The sequence below is a fragment of the Pristis pectinata genome, chromosome 5 (assembly GCF_009764475.1).
Source record: "Pristis pectinata isolate sPriPec2 chromosome 5, sPriPec2.1.pri, whole genome shotgun sequence".
Taxonomy (NCBI): domain Eukaryota; kingdom Metazoa; phylum Chordata; class Chondrichthyes; order Rhinopristiformes; family Pristidae; genus Pristis; species Pristis pectinata.
The window spans coordinates 25682756-25708482 of NC_067409.1; the positions used below are offsets into that span (position 1 = coordinate 25682756).

The 25727-nt window shown below is 40.6% G+C and overlaps 1 long non-coding RNA gene across 2 annotated transcripts in view; it reads right to left on the reverse strand.

Moving 5' to 3' along the window:
• The window catches only part of LOC127570291 (uncharacterized), an 86272-nt gene extending 60867 nt beyond the window's left edge, over positions 1–25405 (reverse strand). For both annotated transcript variants that reach the window (XR_007956329.1, XR_007956328.1), the window contains exon 1: positions 24972–25405. This is a non-coding gene — a long non-coding RNA (uncharacterized LOC127570291). The remainder of the gene's footprint in view (positions 1–24971) is intronic.
• Positions 25406–25727: the final 322 nt, after the last annotated feature.

Below are 25727 nucleotides of genomic sequence, written 5' to 3' on the forward strand. Positions count from 1 at the left end.
TTATTTAAATAGTGCATTATTATGTACTTAATAAATATTTAAAAACATTTCCAACCACTAAATCCAATTTTGAACTTCCATTTCAGGCAGAATTAATTGAAGCATACTGTTTGAGTGTGACTGAAATACTGTCTGTGTTTACCAGCAATGACATCATCAGACTGGGCATTAGTCTCTTAGATGAAGAGGCATCAGCTGGCAGTCAAGTCAACACATCTGCATTCTGACTGTGCTGCCCACTCTTGGACCTCAGAACGTAGTCTTACACTGACAGTGTTAATGCCCATCTGTACACTGACTGAGTCCACTGCAGTAACTCCCAGCACTCATCAAAACATATTCTGCATAAGTCTGACAATTAAAAAAACTTCAGATGCTGGAAATATGAAATAAAAACAGAAAATGCTGCAAACACTCAGCAGGTCAGTCAGCATTTGTGGAAAGGGAAACAGAATTAGCGTCTTCAGGTCAAAGGTGAAACATTAAGCAGTTTTTATATACACTGTGACCAATTCTGATGAAGATTGATTGGCCCAAAACATTAACTCAATTAGTCTTCTGATAGATGCTGCCTAATCTGCTGAGCGTTTTCAGCATTTTCTGTTTTTATTCCTGCAGAGGCTTGTGGTCCATGAAAATTCTTTGAAAACTTCTATGAAAACTCTGCCTCTCATAGCAAACTGACTTCCAAACTTCTCAAAAAAGTATATAAAAAAAAGAGTTTGTTGTGTATCTCCTTTAGCAAATCTCTTCTGAGACATCACCAGGGAGAGAAGCCTGGTCTGGAGAGTAAGGTAGATGGGTACTTGTTACTTATTATTCTCCCTTTGGTGCAACAACCTTCCTATTCTTCTTGGTCTTGTTCTCAGAATCATATAGCATGGAAGTAGGCCATTTGGCCCACCAAGTCCACACTGACCAGTGGGCACCCATCTGTATTAATTGCATTTTCCAGCACTTAGCCTTCTATGCCTAGATGATTTAAGCTCTAATCTAGATACTTCTTAAATGCTGTCAGCGACTGTGTCCAACACTCTCTCTGAACTATTCCCCTTCTTTGAGTTGTATCTCCATATTAATGAGGTTTATGAAAAAGATCACAGTGAACCCAAAAGTAAGAACTTGGGAAGTAAGAGATTTTCCTGTCTTAAAATGTTTGAAAGCAACTTGTAGAAACTTTACTTGGTTACAGAGCTGACTAAAGTATTTCCATGTTTCAGTCACAGCCCTTGCTTCAAACAAAATTTGTGATACTGAAAGCCTGTGAGCTCAACTATTTCCTAATTTGACAAGTCGGACAGATAAATTACCGTTCTTCCCCACAAACTTAATTTAAGTTATCTGCAATTGTGGCATAAATAGTGGAATTTCTAGGATTATGGTTTTAGTTCTCATTATCCTCACATATACATCACTTTGGAGACAGACACATCTTCTGCCAGTGGCTACTTTGGTTGGAATTAACTGTGCATGTTAGAGTGGGTTTAGTTCAGGCACATCTGACTTATGGCCTTAATTTCTAGAAGGAAATTACTTTTATCAGGTCCCTAAAGTTTAGTCAGCGGTGAAGCCTTAATGAGGATAAAGCTGGCTGTGGTAGAGAAGGATAAGGATGGGCAGGTAACATTCATTTTATTTCTTAAAATGCTTATGGTTCATATATTTTAACTAAATATGATCTATTTAACATTAGCAAAAAGATAACTGAGGTGGATAGTTCCCAACCAGCATCTGCCAGTTAAAACTCCAAACTCAATTGGTCTTCAAGTCTGTAGTTGGTATTGGTGGAGAAATGAACACATTAAGTAGAAGGCTATCCTGAGGCAAATGACCTTTCCTCTAGTCAGTTATGTTTCTCCAGTAGCTAAATGGTAATGAGGCCAAGGATAAAGTCTAGTCAGAAAGTAAAGATCAACATACACTGTAAAATTAACTTGGATTTTGCCCCTCAATACAACAATTCCATTTCCAATAACTGTAGAATAGTATTCACCCAATATCTTGTACATAATTCGAAAGAGATTTAAGGTCAATTTAAATCTCAGTATCCATTTTCAGCTGTAAATATCTACACTCTCTCAGCCCCAGACTAAAAGGGTTAATGAGACCTAGTTCAAGGGTCAAAGAGTAACCAGGCAGCTCCTATGAAAAAATTACAGTATATCATGCTTTCAAATTATAATGAATGATTAATGATCTTTTCCAATGTATAAAATATCAGAATCTTTAGTTATTTTAATACAATGAAAAATAGTCTCTGCAAATGCATGGAGTGGGCTACAGAGCACTGAAATATATTGAACATTGCAATATACAGGATCCACTACAATATACCAGGTAAATTGAAATACACTGAAGCCACAAAAATATACTGAGCACATTGCAAGATACCGAACATTCTGAAGTACATGGAACATATATATTGAGTACACTGTTGGACAAAAGAATAAATGGATTTAGGATTAGTTAATGGGCGAAAAAGAGAGTCGGAATAAACAAATCATTCTTGATATGGAGGTTGTGACTAATGGGGCGCCTCAAGGATTGGTTCTGAGGTTCAGCTGTTGACAGTCTGTATCAATGATTTGAAAGAGTGGATCAGGTGTATTATAGCCAAGTCTGCTGATGACACTAGTTTTTTTTTAAACATTTGTTTTTGGGAATTGGGCTTTGCTGGCAAGGCCAGCATTTATTGCCCATCCCCAACTACCCTTGAAAAGGTGGTGGTGAGCTGCTTTATTGAACCACTACAGTCTTTCTGGTGAAGGTACTCCCATATTGCTATAGAGAAAGGAGTTCCAGGATTTCGAGCCAGTGACGATAAAAGATTGGCAACAATTTCCAAATCTCAGGACGATACACAACTTGGAGAGGAACCCAGAGGTTGTGATGTCCCCACTGACTTTGTCCTTCATGGTGGTAGAGGTCATGGGTTTGAAAAGTTTTGTCGAAATGCCCTGGCTGGGTAACTGCAGTGCATTTTGTAGGTGGTACATGCTGCAGCAACTGTGCATCAGTAGCAGAAGAAATTAATGTTTAGGGTGGTTGAGGATGATGTAGTGTGAGGATGATTCAGGGTGACACACATAGGCTAAGTAAATAGGCGCGTTCATAGCAGATGAATGTAATGTGAGGTCTTCCATTTTGACAGAAAAACAAGGAAAAGTAAAGTATTTTTTAAAATAGTGAGAGACTGAAAGGTGTTAGTGATCAGCAGAACTTGGGTGTCCCTGTACACAAATCACTGAAGATTAACATGCAGGTACACTTGGGAGACTGAACAATTGATTGTCCTCCACTGCAAAAGAATTTGAGTACAAGAGTAGGGACATCTTACTGCAATGTGGGCCCTAGTGAGACCTCATCCAGGATCCTGTGAGCAAAACTGGTCTCCCTAACTATTGAAAAATATACTTGTGAAAGGGTACATCATTCCTGGGATGGGATCATTGTGATAATGTCATAGAGTCATACAGCATGGAAACAGGCCCTTCGGCCCAACTGGTTCATGCTGACCAAGATGCACATCTAAGCTAGTCCCATTTGCCCGCATTTGGCTCTTAAACATTTCCTATCCATGTACCTGTCCAAGTGCCTTATAAATGTTGTTAATAAATCTGCCTCAACCACTTCCTCTGGCAGCTCATTCCATATACAGACCATCCCTGGGTGAAAAAGTTGCCCCTCAGGTTGCTATTAAATCTCTCTCATCCCATGCCTTCTAGTTCTTGATTCCCGAACTCTGGAAAAAAGACCCTATTCACCCTATTGATGCCTTTCATTATGCATCCCTATAAAGTCACCCCTCACTCTCCTACGCTCCATTGAATAAAGTCCTAGCCTGTCCAGCCTTTCCCCATAACTCAGTCCTTCGAGTCCTGGCAACAATCTTGTAAATCTTTTCTGCACCCTTTCCAGCTTAATGGCATCTGTCCTAAAGCAGGGTGACGAAAACTAAACATGATATTCCAAATATGGCCTTACCAACATCTTGTACAATTGCTGCATAACATCCCAGCTTCCATACTCATTGCCCTAACCAACAAAGGAGGCATGGCAAAAGCCTTTTTCACCACCCTGTCTACCTGTGATTTCACTTTCAGGGAACCATGTACATGTATTCCTTAGTCCCTCTGTTCTACAACATTCCCCAGGGCCCTATCATTCACTGTGAAAGTCCCATCCTGATTTATCTTCCCAAAATGCATACAGCACAGAAACAGGCCCTTTGGTCCAACTGGTCCATGCCGACTAAGATGCTTCATGCAATCTAGTCCCATTTGCCAGCATTTGGCCAATAATCTTCTAAACCTTTCCAATCCATGTACCTGTCCAACTGTCTTTCAATCAACAGTTGTTATTGTACCTGCCTCAACCACTTCCACTGGCAGCTCATTCCACATAGATAACACCCTTTGTGTAAAAATGTTGCCCTCAGGTTTCTATTAAATCTTTCCCCTCTCACCTTAACCCTATGCCCCCTAGTTCTTAATTCCCCAACCATGGGGAAAAGACTAACTGCATTCACCCTATCGATGCCCCTCATGATTTTAAACACCTCTATAAGATCACCTCTCAGTCTCCTATGCTGTAAGGAATAAAGTCCTAGCCTGTCCAACCTTTCTTTATAACTCAAGTCCTGGCAAATTCCTTGTAAATCTTTTCTACAGCAGGGCGACCATATCTAGCTAGCTTTTTTTGTATCCCATGTAATCTAACTTTCCATAATAGCAGCCTACCATGCGGAACCTTATCAAAGGCCTTCCTGAAGTTCATACAGACTATGTCTACCACTTTGCACTCATCAACTTTCTTGGTTATTTCTTCAAAAAGCTCAATAAAATGATCTCCCTTGTGCAAAGCCGTGCTGACCATCCCTAATCAATCCCTGTCTTTCCAAGTGCATGTATATCTTATCCCTCAGAATACTCTCCAGGAAATTACCTACCAGAGATTTTATACTTACTGGTCTATAGTTCCCAGGTTTTTCTCTGCAGCCCTTCTTAAAGGCACAACATTAGCCATCCTCTAGTCCTCTGGTACTTCACCTGTGAATAACAATGATGCATATACCTCAGCCCCCTCAGGGCTCCCCCAATTTCTCCTCTAGCTTCCCACAGTGTTCCTGGATGTATCTGATCAGGTGCAGAGATTTATCTATCTTCATACATTTTAAGATGTCCAGCACCTCCTCTGTTGTAATGTAGACTATCCCCAAGACATCCCCATCAACTATTTCAAGTTCTGACGTTTTCGTGACTTTCTCCATGGTAAAAACAGAGGAGAAATATTCATTGAGAACCTCGCCTATCTCCTGCAGCTCCACACATAGAAGTCCTATTCTCTCACTCTATCAAGCAAGTTAGGCATAACTTATATGCATAAAAACCATGCTGGCTCTCTCTAGGTTGTCCACCAACTGCAATTCCATCTTGATTGTTTTTGGAAATTTCCCTACCAGAGGTTAAACTGACTGGTATGTATGTACTCACTGAGTTTATCCCTACTTTTTTATGAACAAGGGTGTAACATTTGTGATTTTCTGGTTCTTGGGCACCACCTAGAATCCATGTATGTTTAGAAGGCAATGGCCAGGGTCTCTGCAATTTCCTCCCTTTCTTCTCTCAGGGAAATGCATTAAGGAAAAGCAGCATGTTGCTGATCATTGACTTGATATTACCATAATTCTAATAATACTAACACTAATGTAACTTCTAATAATAAAACTTATTTATCACTAAATTTAATTTCTGTGCTGAACAAAGTATAATGTAAAGTGGAAAAGATTCAAAGATGTATCAAAGTTTCCTCGAAAAAAAATGCAGTATCACTAATAACTTTTAAGAATTTCTGGCCCATGATCACACAGAGTGGAGAAAGAGCGTTCAGGATGATATTGAGTTCTTGCATTGGGAGCCCATAGAAGTGTAAATGGTGGAAGATGCACAAAACTACCCATCCTGCCCTCCATCCCATCAGGCACCTCCTGCCTATTCATGGCATAATCTGCAATTCCCACCAAAGAACCTATAAAACCAAGGTGGAAGCAAGTCTTCCTCGAACCCAAGAGACTGCCTGAGGAGAAGAAGAATATAAAAGTAATAGTTTAGAGGAAGTATAAGATAAGTAATTTAAATAATTACAACTGAGAGTAATTCAGATGCAATAACCTTAACCATTAGCCTCACAGTGTTAAAGAGGATACATAACATAGGCCTATTTCATCAGACTTTAATCAGTAAATAGTTAATTGAAAAAATTTAATTAATGAAATTCTTTCAATTTCACTGTTATTTTTGAATATTTCAATGAATACACAGTGACAGTACAAAACCACTTTAGAATAATTGATGCCCCCTTTATAATACACACATTCTTCAAGTGGATGTTTTTAATGGATTTCACTCAACAGGACCAGCAGCAAAAGTGTGGGTTCTTGTGAACTTCTGATAATGACATTGAAATAATCCATAAAAGAGTCTTTTGCAAAAATCTTATGGCTTAGATGGATCTATTGGAGTAGACAGGGTGCTCAACCATCTTGTTCTTAGAAAATCAGTGGCATAAACCCACACTTTGCATCAATGAAATTGATGCGACCAGTGAAGAAGCCAAAGACCAACTCCTGGATGGAGCTTACCTACCTATCCAATGAATAGTCACCATTACACTACTGACGCAAACTCACGTCTATTGCAGATAGCAGCATTGTTAAATAATGGAGGATATTGCTAGATTGAAGTTTGGTAAATTCTTAATCAAAATCTGTCAAGCCAGTCCTCCAATGATATTGCCTTCTCCTTAATTACCTCCAAATTGCCATTGTGTAGGAACAGTAGGCTGGGTGGTAACGTCTCAAATCTGTTCATCCTCAAGGCAAATAGATCCTAAGATAATGGGATAGAACATTGGATATAAAAAGCCTGCAAAAATATAAGAACCAAATGGCATCTCGAAGCTTAGTGTGACTCCTGATGGATGAATTCAGAGGGACTCAAATGGTTTTCTTTATGTATAATTATGTTGTTATAATTTGAAACCAGTTTGTCTCCTCCAGCTTAGTCCACTGAGCAAGAAATGCCTCGGAATTAGGGTAGTACAGTAGTGCAGTTCCAGTGACACAGTTCGATCCTGTCTCCTGATGTTTGTATAGAGCTTTCATGCTCTTCCTGTGACTGTGAGGATTTCTCCTGTCGGCTCTGGCTTTTTCCCCACATACAAAAGACTTGCAGGTTGGTAAGTTAATTGTAATTTACTCCTGCTGTAGGTAGTTGTTAGCAGAATCAAGGTGGTAGGAGAGAGAGTGGTTCATGGGGAAATGGGATTGCTCGAAAATTGGCAAAAATTCAATGGAGCAAATGTCCTCCTCTGTTGTGAGAAATGTGATGACAATATTAAAACTGTAACATGCTGAGCTTTATTTTACAGTGCTGTGCAATTCAAAATTAATTTTACCAGAAGTAAGTCATATAAGCCATCATCTCTGGGTGAAATCACCAAAATGAACCAGGCACTTCCAGTCCCAATCCACATTAGCGTATCCGACATTTGTTCAGTGTCAGACATGCACTAAATGGCATCAATCATCATGCAGCACATGGTTCAACCACTTGTGCCAAAATTGGGAGCTCCCAGGTTCAGAAAATGATCATCATTGAACAGTTACCAAAAAACAAAGAGTGCAACACACAGGGCTCTTCAGTTAGGTCCCACCTATAGATTCACTCTGTTAGCATAACGTACTTCAGAGGCAGCTCACCTACTCACGGGGGGAGGGGGTGTTCATACACATTCCAAAGTGTTCAGTCTGTGCTCAAACTATCAAGTACTTTTTGGAGATTACAACTAATGAGAAAATGTTGTATCATCTCACAGGCAGGAGAAGCATGGAACTAGGTTTGGCAGGTGACTCCAAGACAGTAGCTGATCCCAGGGGAGGTGGCCGAGAAATGCAAATTGCAAGGACCCTCTTCCCTGCTGCCTCCCTTTCTTCCATGGCAGCTTTTGTGCTCTTGGTATGAGGCTGTCTTTAAGGGCCACTGAACTTTGAGTGCCAAGCAGACAATGCTCATGGAATTGTGTCACAACAACACAGCTCCCATTGGGATCCACGCAGTTCAATGCATCACCTGATATGCAGACCACGCCTACAGAGTTGTGCGCTTGTTTTTAAATGATTTCAGTCTTTTAGTGCCAGCATGACACACAATGATACTTCAGTGCAACAAAAAGAATATTTCTCAGCAAAAATGCTGTAAATCCTCAGAAGATCATGCAGCATCTGTGATGGGTGAAACAACAGTTGGTCTCCAGTTGATAACCTGAATGTAAGGTCATAAAAATGAAAAGTTAACTATGTTTCTCTCTCTACATATGCTGCCTGACTGGCTGAGTATTAACAACACCTTGTTTTAAGATAAGATATCTCTATTAGTCACATGTACATTGAAACACACAGTGAAATACATCTTTTGTGTAGAGTGTCCTGGGGGCAGCCCGCAAGTGTTGCCACGCTTCTGGTGCCAACATAGCATGCCCACAACTTCCTAACCTGTACATCTTTGGAATGTGGGAGGAAACTGGAGCACCCGGAGGAAACCCATGCAGACACGGGGAGAATGTACAAACTCCTTACAGACAGCAGCCGGAATTGAACCCGGGTCGCTGGTGCTGTAATAGTGTTATGCTAACAGCTGCACTACTGTATATGATGCATCTGCAATATTTTACTTTTGGATTTCAATTGTTGGCCTTTATTCCTCACCTTATCTAATCCTGTGAATACATAACATCATTGCTATGATCCAGTACAGTGTCCAAAAACCTGGGAGTCCTGTCTCTTCCATTGTGCCACTTTTTAATATTCCCCAGATTCACCATTTCCAGGATGAAACAAACATCACCCGAAATCTGTCTGGACACTTCCAGTCAAGTTTCAGCCTTTCACATCTGGGGCAATTTATGGTGTGGATGCACCACAAATGATGTGATTCCTTATGCAATGCTCCTATCAGAGTGTGTCAGAGAAATTAGTCTAGGAGTGTCCATCATGTATTAATTGCTCCAGATCGCACTACTTACCTCATCTTGAGCTCTCACATCCACAATGGTAACAAATCACTCCCCACCCCAACCCATGGTTCTCACCCTCCCAAATTCATGATCAGTCCACACCCAAATCATCTCTGGAACATCATTAGCCTTGGCTTTGATCCTCTTGATTCCCTAATCAGCAAAGGGCCCAGGCCCTAACTCCCTAATCACCACAAACACCGAATGCCTTGCCACATCAGCCCAGAATTCTGACCCATCAATTGGTTCAAGTCTTGGTTTTAAGCAGGCTAGTAATAAGCAGCACAGACTGGCTTTAATTGAAGCTAGCCACTCAGTATAGTGCAGCTGAACCAGTAGCATGGTTACACTGAAATGAAAGAAATAAGCAGTCAAAGTGAGGTTGGCACGTTTCTGCACTGCAATCAATAGTAGCCATTTAATTAGACATCGGAAACCACACTTCCATTTTTGGGAGCGATCAAATTTAGCCTCCATTGTTGTTGTAATTGCAATGGCATCTCCAATTATTCCAAATAACTCTACCTGCTCCACTTTGCTTCAGCGCTGTACTTTATAGGAGGAGCTTAAAAAACCCAGTTTTATTTTTGCTTAATTGCATATTGTGAAACTAGAGATTAGCATGGCTGTAAAATGTAGGAAATCTACCTAATAAAATTATGTCTAAATCACTGTCAAATTATCATCACAGTCACTATGCTTTCCAAATCCAATCTGCCATTATTGTCTCCGCTAATGCACCTTGGCAGAACACTTTGACCTCTCCACTGGTCATTTTGAAAATTCAATGCACCACCAACCTGATATCTGTCAGCAAATTACAGAGCAGTCACTTGCCTTGAGCTATGATCTGTTACAAATTTATGAAGATTGATGTCTACTAAATAAAAATGTACATGCCTTTGGGATGAGTCAACGTGTGTGTGCGTGGTTATCAGTCATGACTGGATCAGCTAATTTCAGATATGGTTGCAGCTGCTGGAGACTCCATGCTAAAACCAGTACCTGGGTAGCTACTCTTCATACTCAAGCAACATTTTTAGTCTCTGATAAGGGGGAAACTGTGGCTGTAATTCTAAGCTCAGTGGCAAAATATTGGTGCAAGACAGTCAGACTTCTGAATGACCACTTACTATCATCAGGAGCCCAAATATAGCTTGGTGTTCTCTAAAGAGGACCTGAGCCTTATGTGAAGAGGGCTGAGAGTCTCATGGTTACAAAAGAACATAAGAAACAAGAACAGTATGCCCATTGGCCCATTAAGTTTGCTCCACCATTCAATGAGATTATGGCTGATTCAATCTTAGCCTCAACACCACTTTCCTATTCTTTCCCTAGACCTCTTGACTCCCCTGTAGTTCAAATATCTGTCAATCTGCACCCTGAATATATTCAATGACTCCACCTCCACCACTCACTCAGAAAGAGAATTCTAAAGAGTCAGGGCCCTCCTTATCTCCTTAAATGATTGCTCCTCTTATTCTCAAACCATATTACATACCTACCCAGAGGAAGCACAGTTGAGATTTATGAAATATTTCCTTAAATACCTGCTACTGCTGATCTATGGCCTTAACTTTTAATCTATTTTCAAACTGCATTTCCATATAATTGTAGTTACCTTAATTAAGGACACCACTTTCAGACCCAAGTCTCTCACCTTCAAACTGAATATGAAATTCAACCATTCTATGATCTCTTTTTGCTTTACTACGAGATCATTAATTAATCCTATATCATTGCATAATTCCAAATCTAAAATACCCTGCTCTCTGGTTGGTTCCGAATGTATTGCTCTAAGAAATCATCACAAATACACTCTATGAACTTATCCTCAAGGTAATCTTTGTCAATTTTATTTTTCTCAATCTCTGTAATGATTAAAAATCACCCATGATTATTGCAGTATCTTTCCTACAAGCCACCACGACATTTTTACGTACTCTCTCCCACAATATAACTGCTGTTAGGGGGTTACCAGTGACTTTTTACCCTTATTATTTCTCATCTCCACGAAAACCTATTCTACAGCTTGATCTTCTGAGCCAATATCATTCCTCACCACTGCTGCGATCTTATTGGTTTTTTTTAACAGAGTTGCCCCTCCTCTTTTACTTTTCTGACTCTCCTTCAGAAATGTCTCATACCCCTGAATATTCAATTTGGTCACCTTGCAACCATTCCTCTGTAATGGCTATCAGATCATACTCATTCTTTTCTATTTGTGTAATCAATTCATCTACCTTGTTGTGAATGCTACATGCATATTCAGGTAAATAGCATTTAGTTTTATTTTATCATTTTTCTTCACTTAGATCCTATTTACTTGTGCACTCCAATGGCTGTATGCCTGCGTTTCTAAATACACTCTGATTATTGCCCTGCACAATTGCCTTTTCCTTTCTTTCTGCCCTCCTAAATATTCCTGCACCTGAACCCCTATCTTCTATGTCCAGCTTAGCATTTCTCCCTTCTGATTCTCTCTACAGGTCCCCATCCACTGCCAAGCTGGTTTAAGCTCTCTCTAATGCAAAATTCTTTCCAATATTAATTTTTCTTTGACTCAGGCAGGGAAAACTGGGACTGGCTTCAGTTCTACTGCCCTGTACAAATTGCAAACCTCGTAGACCTGTATTTTTAATAAAGGCAACATATGTAGGAGTTTGAGTTCTTAAGTTACAAAAAAATTGACAATTACTCCCTTCAAACTTTTCTTTTAGTTACTTACACCAAAAATGTTATTCATTTTTGCACAAAGGCACTCAATTTTACGTGCTCAAACTGAATAGTGATGGATACTTGATTCAGAGATTATAACCGCCGAAAAAGCAGATGCACCAAGGTTAATATCCAGTATAAAAATATGAATAGAGCCTTTGAATGCATAAAAGTGGGCCAGCTTGACGATCAGAATCATAATATGCTATTCAGGTCAAATCAATTGGAAATTAAAATGAAATATCTGATGCTGAAAATAGTGTTTATAGTCATTTCTGTCAGAAGAGAATACATAGCTTGGTTTACATGGTTATTAACTAATACATATTATACTTTGGAATTCAATCTCTGATGCATCAATTCCTTTTAATGGCTCACTACAGCTGAACTATCATTCAGATCTATAATTGAATTTAGTCAACTCTGAAGGTTCTGGAAATTCAGGAATGATAGAATGTATATATGCGATTCCTATTGCCCAGTGGGTCATTTGGCTAAGATACTGGTAAGTCTTACCACTCATGAACATTCCAGAATCAATCCACAATCTTTTCTGAGTTAGCTGATCTTTTCCAGGCTGACAGGAAAACAACCAAAATTTACATCAGCAAATTTATGTTGGGAAGGAGAAATTCGGAGTACTCATTCCTAATCCCCACTAATCATCCTTCGCTGGAAAGGATATATGTGACTCTCCTCATGGGCATGACCTGACTTGTCTGTGATGCTCACTGTACTTTGCAATTCCCACTGCAGCTGCAATTCAGAGCATAAAATACTGACAAGAATGTTATAAAAAGAGGCACAAGGAAGCCCAGGTCTCAGAGGCACCAGGTCTTAAAGTCACGGAGTCATAGAGCACAGAAACAGGCCCTTTGGCCCACCCGATCCATGCCACTCAACAAATACCCATCTAAATGAATCCCATTTTCCAACATTTGGCCTCTATATCTTGGTGATTTAAGTGCACCTCTGGACTCTTCATAAACATTGTGGAAGTCTCTGCCTCCACCACCCCTTCAGGCAGTGCAGCTGCTCTCTGAATGGAACACAAATTTCCTCAGATCCCTTCTAAACTTTTGACCCTTACTTTAAATCTATGCCCTCTAGCTTCTTACTATGGGTCCTCCTCAGGTTACGAATGCCCAACTTACGTACAGTCCATATATAACGAGCAAGCATTTGGGAGACCAGCAAGATGAATTTGCCAGCTGCTGCGTGGCTGCAAGCATCTTCTGCCACCTGGGAACTTGGTTCGTGGCCATATTTCTGACTTGCAAACTTTCTGGGTTATGAACAGTTCACAGAAAGAGAACCCTGCCGTAACCTGGGAGGACCTGTATCTACCTTATCTAAGCCTCAATCAGGTACCCCCTCCACCACCACCAACCTCTGCTGCCTTCAGGAAAACAATCCAATCCCTCTTCATAAATGAAATACCCCATCCCAGCCAATATCCTGCTAAATCTCCTCTACATCCTCTCCAGTGCAATCGTTCGTACATAGTATGGTAACCAGAACTGCACAGAATACTCCAACCAAGGTTTTATAAAGTTGCACCACAACTTCCCTGCTCTAACTAATGAAGGCAAGCATCCCATCTGCCTTCTTGACCACCCTATCTACCTGTGCTGCCATCTTCAGGGATCCTTGGACTTGTACATTAAGGCGCTTTGTTCCACAATACTCCCAGTGGCCCAATAATTCCTTATTAGTCTTCTCAAAATGCATCACATCGCACTTGACAGGATTACATTCCATTTGTCAGTACTCCACCCATCTTACCAACTAATTAGTATCATCTTGTTGCCACTGACTACCCTCCTCACCATCAACAACTGAAACAATTTTTGTGTCATCTGCAAACTTGCTAATCATATCTCCTACATTCATATCCAAATCATTAATGTTTGTAAAAGTAGTAAGGGTCCCAGCACTGATTCCTGTGGTACACCACTAGTCATAATATCCCATCATCACCCTCCGCTCTTATTACCAAGCCAATTTTGGATCTAGTTTACCAACTTGCCCTTATCCCAGGGTTTTAATCTTTCAGCCAAGTCTCCCATATGGGATCTTATCAAAAGCCTTACTGAAGTGTACATATACTACATCAACCACACTGCTCTCCTCAGTATATTTTGTTACATCTTCAAACAATTCAATCAAATTGGTCAGGCTGGATGTCCCTCTAACAAAGCCATGCTGACTATCTTTGATTAATTCCTGCCTTTCCAAGTGTAGATTAATCCTGTCCCTTAGAATGTTTACTAATTGCTTCCCTACCACTGGCACTAGAGTCACAGGCCACAAGACATAGGAGCAGAATTAGGCCATTCGGCCTATCGAGTCTGCTCTGCCATTCAATCATGACTGATTTATTTTTCCCTCTCAACCCCATTTTCCTCCCTTCTCCCTGTAACCTTTGACAGTCTTACTAATCAAGAACCTATCATCCTCCACTTTAAATATACCCAATGACTTGGCCTCCAGAGCCGTCTGTGGCAATGAATTCAACAGATCCACCACCCTCCTCATCTCTGTTCTAAAGGGATGCCCTTTTATTCTGAGGCTGTGCCCTCTGGTCCTAGACTCTCCCATTACTGGAAACATCCTCTCCACGTCCACTCAATCCAGGCCTTTCAATATTCAGTAGGTTCCCCCCCTCACCCTTCTAAACTCCAGTGAGTACAGGCCCAGAGCCATCAAATGCTCCTCATATGTTAACCTTTTCATTTCCAGGATCATTCTCATAAACCTCCTCTGGACCCTCTCCAATGCCAGCACATCCTTCCTCAGGGGGCCCAAAACCGTTGACAATACTCCAAATGTGGTCTGACCAACTCCTTATAAAGCCACAGCATTACATCCAATATTAGCATTCCCCCGATATGAATGCTAACATTGCATTTGCCTTCCTTACTACTGACTCAACCTGCAAGTTAACCTTTAGAGAATCCTGCACTAGGACTCCCAAGTCCCTTTACACCTCCGATTTCTGAATTCTTTCCACATTTAGAAAACAGTCTATACCTTTGTTCCTTCTACCAAAGTGCATGACCATACACTTCCCTACGCTGTATTCCATCTACCACTTCTTTGCCCATTCTCCCAACCTGTCCAAGTCCTTCTGCAGACCCCCTGCTTCCTCAACACTACCTGCCCCTCCACCTATCTTTGTATCATCTGCAAACTTGGCCACAAAGCCTTTATTCCCACTCTTTGCCTTCTGCTAATCAGCCAATCTTCAGCCATACTAATACCTTTCCTGTATCTTGGGCTTCTATCTTGTTTAGCAGCCTCATGTGCGGCACATTGTCAAAGGCCTCCTGAAAATCATAGTAAACAATATCCACCGACTTTCCTCTGTCCATCCTGCTTGTTACTTCCTCAAAAAATTCCAACAGATTTGTCAGGCAAGATCTCCCTTAAGGAAACCATTCTGACTTCGGCCTATCTTATGATGGGCTTCCAAGTACCCCAAAACCTCATCCTTAATAATGGACTCCAACATCTTACCAACCACTGAAATCAGGCTAACTGCCCTATAATTTCCTCTCTTTTGCCCTCCTCCCTTCTTAAAGTGTGGAGTGACATTGGTGATTTTCCAGTCCTCTGGAACCATTCCTGACTCTAATGATTCTTGAAAGATCACTACTAATGCTTCCACAATCCCTACAGCTACCTCTTTCAGAACCCTGGGGTGTAGTGCATCTGGTCCAGGTGACTTATCCACCTTCAGACCTTTCAGCTTCCTAAGCACCTTCTCCTTAGTAATAGTGACTACTCTTACTTCTGCCCCCCTGACGCTCTCAAATTTCTGGCACGTTGCTGGTGTCCTCCACAGTGAAGACTGATGCAAACTACTTATTCAGTTCATCTGCCATTTCCTTGTTCCCCATTACTACTCCCCCAGCATCATTTTCCAGCAGCCCAATATCCACTCTTGCTCTCTTCTACTCTTCATATATCTGAAAAACTTTTGGTATCCTCTTTTATATTATTGGCTAGCTTACCTTTATATTTCATCTTTTCTCCCCTTATTGCTTTTTTAGTTGCCTTCTGTTGATTTTTGCTTCCCAATCCTCTAGCTTCCCGCTAATTTTTGCAATATTGTATGCCTTCTCTTTTGCTTTTATGCTGTCTTTTACTTCCCTTGTCAGCCACGGTTGCCTCATCCTCCCTTTAGAATGCTTCTTCTTCTTTGGGATGAAATGATCCTGCGTCTTCTGAATTACTCCCAGAAACTCCTGCCATTGCTGCTCCACCATCATCCCTGCTAGGGTCCCCTTCCAATCAACTTTGGCCAGCTCCTCTCTCATGCCTCCGTAGTTACCTTTACTCAACTGTAATACCGATACATCCGATTTTAGCTTCTCCTGTAATTACCTGCTTTATTGCTTCTGTCCTTTTTGAATAAAGGTACCACATTTTGATCTGTACTGCCAGTATCTACAGAGCCTTGTAAGGAATGGAATAGTGGCTTCCCATCCAGAAGGCACCCATATATTTCCAGTATTGAATCGATGGATCAAATGGAGACACAAGAGACTGCAGATGCTGGAACCTAGAGCAACAAACAGTTTGCTGGAGGAACTCAACAGCATTTGTAAGGGGGAATGAATTGTTGACATTTCAGGTCAAAACCCTGCATCCTTTCCCTTCACAGATACTGCTCGATCCGCTTAGTTCCTCCAGCAGACTGTTTGTTGCTACGATGGATCAAATGGTTTCCTTCCATGCTGTAACTAATCTATGATTCTATGGTCTGCAGTCTTATGGTGACTGAGCATAACTTTACAGGCCAGTACGAGTAGGGACCACCACAACAGGTCATGCCTGAATCTCCAAGGGCTTACAGGTCTCCCTTCAAAAGAAACCAGTTAAAGTGGATTAAGGTATTCCATATCAACAACCAGTAGCTTATGTAGCTGTAGCTTATGAATTTTCAAGAGTCGTCATTTAGGCTTACATGAAGACTCCCCAGTTGATCATAGAATTGGTGAATGACATCATACAACATCAGAAAACTGTAGAGCCTGCTCTGTTTCCAACTGTGCAGGTTCATCTGCACCTCAACATACTAACTGAATCTCACAGCACAAATGAAGGCCATTCAGCTCAATGCTGTGCCAGGTCTTTGAAAGAGATATCTATTTAGTGCTTAAACTTTCCCCACAGTCCCACAAATGTTTATATTTCAAGTAGTTATCCTATTCTCTCTTGAAACTTGCTATTGAATCTATTTCCACCACATTTTCATTTTTAAAAATCTCCTCATTCCCCTTTCATTCTTTTGCCAGTAAATTCTGTTTACCAGCCCAGTCACCAGTGGGAACAGTTTGTCCTTACTTATTCTGTCAATAACCTTCATAATTGAAAACGCTATGTAATCTTCCCTACTCTAAGAAGAACAACCACAGATTCTACAGTCTTACCAATATATTACAGGTCCATCCTGATAAAGCTTCTCCACCATTTCTTCAGGGTCCTATCATGCCATGCCCAAAACTGTACAAAACTTCTCCACTGGAGGCCTGATATCTGATTTGTAAGGGTTTAATATAATTTCCTTGCATATGTACTCCAAATATCTATCTTTAAAACCAATTAATTAATACATTTTCAAAGATTTACGTATATCCCAAAAATCTGCACAAAATAAACTTCACGTGTAAATACATGCTTTAAAGACATCCTCTCAAGTACATCTTCATCTGGAAAACAAAATTTAACATATAATTTTAAATAATGCTTGCTGGAGTAGGATATCGGAAAAGTGTGTTAGTTAATTGGAACTACATTATGTATTGGCGCTGCAGTTCAATTTCTCCAATTGGTTCTATGATCACGTCAATCACCAGGGTCACTCTTGTGAAACATCTGTGCTTATTACAATATGACCTGCCAGTCCTGTTTTATGACTGAGGAAACAATTAAAATAAACATAGCCTGAAAATGTAGTTTTGCTGTTGAAATCAGCATTTAAGCTCTTCTTTGCGGCACGGTAGCGTAGCGATTAGCGCGACGTTATTACAGCATCAGCGATCAGAGTTCGATTCCCGTCGCTGTCTGTAAGGAGTTTGTACATTCTCCCGTATCTGCGTGGGTTTCCTCCAGGTGCTCCGGTTTCCTCCCACATTGCAAAGACATACGGGTAGGTTAATTGGGTTTAAAACGGGCGGCGCGGACTCGTTGGGCTGGAAGGGCCTGTTACCACGCTGTAAATAAAATTAAAATTAAATTAAAAATTAAATTAAAATTAAAAAATTTACATAGTGCTTCCTCCTCTATCAATCACAAAGACTTATCTTATTATTTGCATCAACCATTTGTATTTGGACGAAATGCTAATGTGAACTCAAATAATAATGTCCATTGTATTTGTAGACAACTCTTGGATATGAAATCACTGGATATGAAAACATGGGATCATTAACCAATATGTTCTTCCTGCACGGTACAAATGATCCTCACTTATGCCGGTATTGTGGCAATGTTTTACCAACTGAAATAAGTGAAGTTGTATTGATGTAAAAAAAAATCCTCCTACTTGGGTTTACACAGTGAAATATGTTCACCTTTCAGTCATTAGTGTAAATAAAAGCCATTTTCAAGTTACATCACTTTAGATGGCACGGTAGTGTAGTGGTTAGCGTAACACTTTACAGTGCCAGCGACCCGGGTTCAAATCCAACCACTGTCAGTAAGGGGTTTGTACATTCTCCCCGTGTCTGCGTGGGTTTCCTCCGGGTGCTCCAGTTTCCTCCCACATTCCAAAGACGTACGGGTTAGGAAGTTGTGGGCGTGCTATGATGGCGCCGGAAGTGTGGCAACACTTGTGGGCTGCCCCCAGAACACTACGCAAAAAGATGTATTTCACTGTGTGTTTCAATGTATATGTGACTAATAAAGATGTCTTATCTTATAAAATCCTGTTACATCAAAAAAAATTCCTTAAAGAACTCACCTTCAAGAACATATATGACTGTTCTGTGTGAACTGAAAAACAATTATTTACTTTCATCTCTGAAATATAGAGACAAGCACTGAATCTTTATCTTCTCCACTGTGCAGCCAAACTCAGAAACTACCTTCAAATTCTGGTGGTAAAGAACTGAAATTTTACAAAAACTACCATATGCCTCTTTCAAAGGAAATTGAAAAAAGGGATAGGAAGACCAATTAGGCACATCAGATTGGCACATTACTTAAATGGATTGAGACCACTAAACACAAGTGTTGTGAGAAATCTGGATATCCAATTTGGGAATCAGAGGACGTTAGCATAGAGGTAAAGCAATAATTAGGATGACAAATGGAATGTTGTTCTTTACTCCAAGAGGGATGGAGAACAAGTGTAAAAACTTATTTCAAAAACTGTTCAGAGACTTGCCAAGGCAAGTCTGGTTAACTGTGTAGAGTTATGATCTCCATATTTAAGGAAGGATGTGTTTGTTATAGAAGTGGCGTGAGGAAGGTTCATGCTATTGATTCCTGGAATGAGGGGAGTGCCTTTGAGAAAAGGTTGAGGACAATGGGCCTAAAATCACTGGAATTTAGAAGAATGAGATGACATTGCAACAAGCAAAATTCTATAGGGCTGGTCAAGGTAGATGCTGCATGTCTGTTTCCATTGCTGGGAAGGTCTAGACCAGGGGAAAGAGTCTCAGGTAAATCAGCCAAATACTTAAGGCTGGGACAAGCAGTAATTTCATCTCTTGCAGTACAGAAAATCTCTCCGTGAGTGCTGTTGATGCTGAGCCATTAAGTATATTCAAGGGTGAGATTAAAAGATTTTTGGGGCCTGCAGGGGATTTAGGGGTTATGGGGATTAACAGGAAATTGGAGTTGAGGCCAGTTCCAGTATTAGTGGATAGTGGAGAAGACTCAAGAGCCCATATATCTTAATACTGCTCCTATTTCTTGTGTTCTTCTGTACTTATTCATTTAAACAAGACAACAATGATTTCAGTACACGGAACACAAGGAAACAGGAGCAGGAGTAGGCCACCAGGCCCTCCTAGTCTGTCCTGCCATTCAATCTGATCATGGCTGACAACTCTTCTGTGTTAGATCCCTCTCCCTCAATTTCTATGCACCTCAGTTTTAAATAACCAGTCCTTTATCTTGTAACTCTTCCCCCTTGTTCGAGACTCACTAGTGAAAAAATCTCAGCATCTATGCTGTCACTCCTCCCAAGGGTTTTATATGTTTGAATAAAGTCATCCTTCATTCCTCTAAACTCCAAGGAAATACAGACCTAAACTGTTTAATCCCACTTGATAGGCCAACTCTTCTCATCCCAAGAATTAGCTTTCCTCTGGATTACCTCCAATGTTACTATATTCTTTCTTTTCAGAAAGGGGACCAAAAGTGTGCACAGTACATCAGATGTGGCCTCATCAACAATTGTCACAAAACCTCCCTAGTTTGAAACTCCAACCCCTTTGCAAAAAAGGCCAACATGCTGTGTGCCTTCTTAACCACTTGTTGGACCTGCCTGCTAACGTTTTGTGATTCATGCACTTGAACACCTAGATCCCTCTGAGCTTCATTCATTTGCAGTCTCTCTCCAGTTAGATAATAATCTGCCTTTTGATTCCTCCGACCTCACACCTTCCCACATTTAACTCCATCAGCCAGCTTTTCGCCCAATCTATCAACTGTCCACATCCTGTTGCAAAACCATAATGCACTCATCTGTTGTCCTTATACATTTTCTATATTTCTGCTTCTCATCTTCTTCAACTGTATAAACTAAAAGTTGCAGTTGATCCATTTATTATGGAGCTAAACATTTATTTATCCAGCTTTTTCCGGCTCTTTATAAGTTAACTAAAAGATGAAAACTGTAATTGTCACAGTGCACACTTGCAGTAAGTCCTGCCTTGAATCTATATTCATGAAATATTTGGGGAAAAGACTGCTGGCAGATATCATACCGGTTTTGTCAACAGATGCATTCAATCAGCTCCTGTCATATGAAGAATATATTTTTCCAATAAGGATTGATATTTGCTTGATTTGATATGATATGATAAGCTCAAAATCTGTTATTTGTTGGAATGACAGCCTTGCATATGATAAATATTCAGGTACAGGTTTAGGCACTGGTTTCTGACATGGGCTCCCATCTCTTGAAATCTCATAGTGGAATGAATTCCTTGCAGCATGGAAGGCTAATCAAATTATTTTCTCTTCCGGTTGAAAGAATAAATTAAAGAAGCTGAAAAGTTATTATGTAATGTGGAGACTGGAGATATTTTTGCACTTTCACATTCAAGACAGTGACATTTGTATGGGAAAATACTGAAATGTACTTGCTACAATTCATAATGCCATTTTAACAATGCTTCTAAAGATTTATTGTGTCTAGAGCAAGATGTCAGGCTGATTCATTGACACAGATTTAACTGTGTATTGAGGCCATTGCAGCTTGGGTTATTTTCATTAAAACAAAAAGAAGGAAGAATCATTAATGTTGTACAAGGACCAGAAAAATATGATAGTGTAGCTACTCACCGTCCGAGCAAGTGAACCAGCTCGGCGGTCTGGGCGCGCGCCGTCACAACGGCAAGGCCTAAGATGGCGCTGGGCCTTTGTCTTCCCCGAGCGACGGGGGAGAACCCGCGCGTGTGAAAAGTTGATGACGTAGCGCATACGTCATTTCCGAGTTCGGAGGGCGGGAACCGTGCTCCTTAAAAGGCTCATGGAAGGCGCGAAAATAAATCAGTCTTGTTCAACAGTTCACAGACTCACATTTTTATTTTCCCATCATGGTAGCAGCCGCTACAATAGGATATTATTGTAAAATTAGGGAGGCATAGTGTAATACAGAAAATTTCAAAGCTGGATAAAGCAAACATCCATTTTTTCTCCTTGTCTCCTTCATTTAACTTTTCCATCCCCCGCTACCGTATATCTACTCTGCCCACTCTTTCCACTCACTCAAAATCACTGCCTGCCTGCACAGTCAACCTTACATGATTAGAACATGGTTATTTCTAGATTCAAGTCCAACATTACTCTTGCAGCTTGGTAGAGACCTTTACACAGGAATGAGGTGGAACTGAAACAACTGCTGCAGGCCTGAGAAGTCCATAACAAAGTTACCTGGCAGCCTCCTGGCTGCTTCCCAATAACTTTTATCAGAATATTTCCAAGCTTATTGCCAGGGGCTGATGTCCTCTGATTGCACCTTCTAAAATCTTCCATACTAACCAATTCTTTGGCAATCGCCAAAGATGTGTTTGTCCAATGCAAGGTAAGAAAAATATGTCTGGAGGCACAGTTTGTTGTATCCAGTAAGATAACCTTCACAAAAGTGATAAAATGACACTTGCTCTCCAAACCTGGCCAAAGTGATTATTGGGTATACAGGGGGGCCCCATCATGGATTTAAATGACTCCAAGGATTTAGAATGGGGTCATGTCAATGATAGATCTGCACCTCAAATAATGTAAAAAGTTGTGAAATCCTGTGTGTACATAATCTTGTCCAGCTTATTCTTCTGCTTCTTATTACCAAATCAAGCTATACCAGTTGATTTTACAGATGTGTAAACCTAGGCAGCAATTAGGCAAGAGCTGATATGTGGCAAGTAACATGCATGGCAGAAGAATGTCAAGCAATGAGAGTTTAACCTCTTACACTTGATATTTAATGTCAAGTCCCCAACCATCAAAATTCCGGGGGGTTACTGCAGACTAGAAACACCAGGTAGATGAAAAAGCAAGTCAGAAGATGGATATCTGCTGGCAAGTGATAATCTAAAGTCTTTCTACTATCTAGATGGCACAACTCAGGAGCGTGAGAGAATACTCTCAATTTGCCTGAATGAATGCAACTCCAACAATACTCAAGACAAAGCAGCCCACTTGATCGGTATGCCATCTACCATACATGCATTCCCTCCACCAACTGCCTGCCATGGATGCAGCGACTATATTAACAGCACCATGACTTCTACACCAAGACAGACAAAGTCAACGTGGATGGGAACACCATGACCTGCAGGTTCCCCTCCAACTTTGTAAATCTATTGCTGTCCTTCATCAGCACTAGGTCTAAATCTTATCCAACAGCATTTGGGAGGACCTTCATCAGAAGCACTGTAGCGTTTCAAGAAAGTGGCTTACGAAAACATTCTCATGGACAAGTAAGGATGGGCAACAAATGTGACAGCCGTAACATGTAAAATGAATAAATAAAATAAAAAGAAATATTTGTTTGAATATTGCCACATTCCACTTTAATCCTTCTTTTACCAGTGACAAAAGTCTATCATAAAAAGAAGTTAGCTTACATTTTCTTTGCATTAACTCTTAGAATTATGATACAAACATGGATTTGGTTCAGAAAGTAGTGGACAATTACCAGCTAGACTGTAAGAAGTAATGAAGTGTTTGGAGCACAGATTTAGACCTAATGAGCTATATAATATGAATCTTCAGATTCGTCCAAATATTCCTTGCTTATTCTCAGAGCATTGGAAGCAGGAAGCATTTGCAAACCACATTTTCAGAATTATTTTAACCTCAGGATGTGCATAAATGTTCACATTGACTGAATTATTTTCTTCCACAAAAGGAAGAAAGTACTTGCATTTATTAATTGGGTTTAAAAAGTGGGATTCCTACCTTTATTCACATTGAAATCTTCCACTCATTAAATTGTTTGGAAATTCAGAATTGGATGACCTTCAAAATACAAGAAAACTGGCAGAATGCTCTCATGCTTTTTTTTGCTTGATGTTTTACAATGACCCTAAATAATTCTTTTTTGAAAAATCTAGGCAAATGGCCAAGGGCCAAAGTGCAGGATCTCACCAAAATGTCTAAGTGTAGCTCAGATAAATCTGTGAGTGTTGCCTTAGTGATGTCAAGCTTGGATTTAAGGAGGATAGCGAGTTCCCCATTGTGCAAATCAAAGTTTAAAAAAAATTGCAGATGGTGGAAACCTAAAATAAAAAGAGAAAATGTTGGAAACACTCAACAGGTCATGCAGCATCTGTGGAAAGAGAAATATTATTTCAAGATGAATACACTTTGTTGGAACTGGGAAAGAGAGAAAAGAAGGGAAGGCAAAATTCTCTCCATTTGTACAGCCTTACCAGCCCTGCATTTTGCACCTTCTCACGTCCCTTTCTCTAACTGCCCTCATTCCATACCTTTTATTGCACTTTTTTCTCTCTAACTGCCCTGTGAAGCTATTGACCAGAAGATCTCTACAATTCCTATGCCAATCCTGGCCTCAGATATCCCCTTTGTCCTGTCCATTTCCCGTTCGACGCATTCCCACAAGCACCACCTTCTTTGAAACCTAAAACTAACTTGTTTTCTCTCTTTCCCAGTTCTGACAAAGGGTCTTCGATCTGAAACATTGACGCTGCTACAGAGTGTTTCCAGCATTTCCTGTTTTCTCTCTGTGCAATACTTCTTGATTTCAATGTAGTGAGAAAAGAGGGAAGAGACAAAACTCACAGTACCCTCCTTCAAGTGTAGAATTCATCACCTTTACTCCAAAATGTTTCCTCCAAAATGAAGGGTCATTATTTCCACCAGTTGTTAACATAATATTAACATGATATTTGATATCATGGAATGAATGGATGTTTAATTATATAATGCTGGGCAGTAAAGGACATTTTAGTTCCATAGAATTGCATTTATATGAGAGCAGGCATTCAATAAATGCTTTGAAAGTTGGTTATTTTCCACCTTTCTAGGATGCATGAGCTGAGTTTTGCTTTTCCCTGGATGATATTCAGACAGCCATCATGGCTAAAACTATCACTGTTTTAAGTATGTCAACTTAATGTGTCAACTTGCTAACACCTCATAAGAAAAAATCAGCTCTTCTCGCAGGAGTGCTAAGTTATCATTATTATCCAATCGGATCCAGGGTGGACGGAATCGGGGAATGAAATGACCAATCAGATGGACCAAAAGCCATGGCCGAAGGACGATTGGTTGAAAGGTGGGTCTGCGGCCTGTCGCCGCCAATCAGGAAGAGCAAGCCGCCAGCTCGTTCAAATAGGTCAATGTTCTGTGAAACAAGAGCATCAATCCTTAAGGCAGTCGTCTGTGGTGGCGAAAAGCAATTATCCCCACCTTCATGTGATTAAAGGTGTCAAAAACAGAAAACGTTCGAAATAAATAGATAGAAGGCTGCTCACCGTTCTGGCGGTTCTCCTGCCATAGGCTTCACCAGACGTTCACGAATTTGACCAGGACTGTCGATCCCGGAACTTGCACTTCACTTTCCCCGCGGACGTGCTTGGGTGGGTGAGGGTGCGCTTCTCTTGCCCCGATTGTGGCTGACCCCGGTACGAGTATCATCTACATTAAGGTCCGCGCAATCTTGGCCCTCAAGAGGCATTTCTGCTAAAACCCACCATTACGAAGCACATCAAGAGGAATTTCATTGGCTGTGAGCGAACTTGGGAAGTCCCGAGACTGTAAACATTCGTATTAAATGTCTTTTGAGCTGGCATGGTAGGTTGTCTGCACGTTAGGAGAGTCCAGAAAGTTCAGTATAAACGTTGCGGGATCATCTTTCCGTCCCTGCGACAACAAAACCGCACAAAGGGAGGAACGCGCTGTTATTCTCACTGCCACTCGTGGCACCCGAGTGTGTGCGAGGTGCCAGTCACGTTCGCCCACAGAACAATGAACAACAACAAACCTGATGTAACACTTTTAGCACTTGCTACACAGTGGCATTGTTAAACAATTTGAAACCAAGGCACATAAAATGATCAGTGCTCAAAGAGTTATTTGGTATTGATTTATTATTGTCACATGTACCGAGATACAGTGAAAAGCTTTTGTTTTGGGCATCGAGGTCATAAAAAGAAAACAGAATGCAGAATATGGTGTTTTAGTTACAGAGAAAGTGCAGTGCAAGCAGACAAATAAAGTGCAAGGGCTGG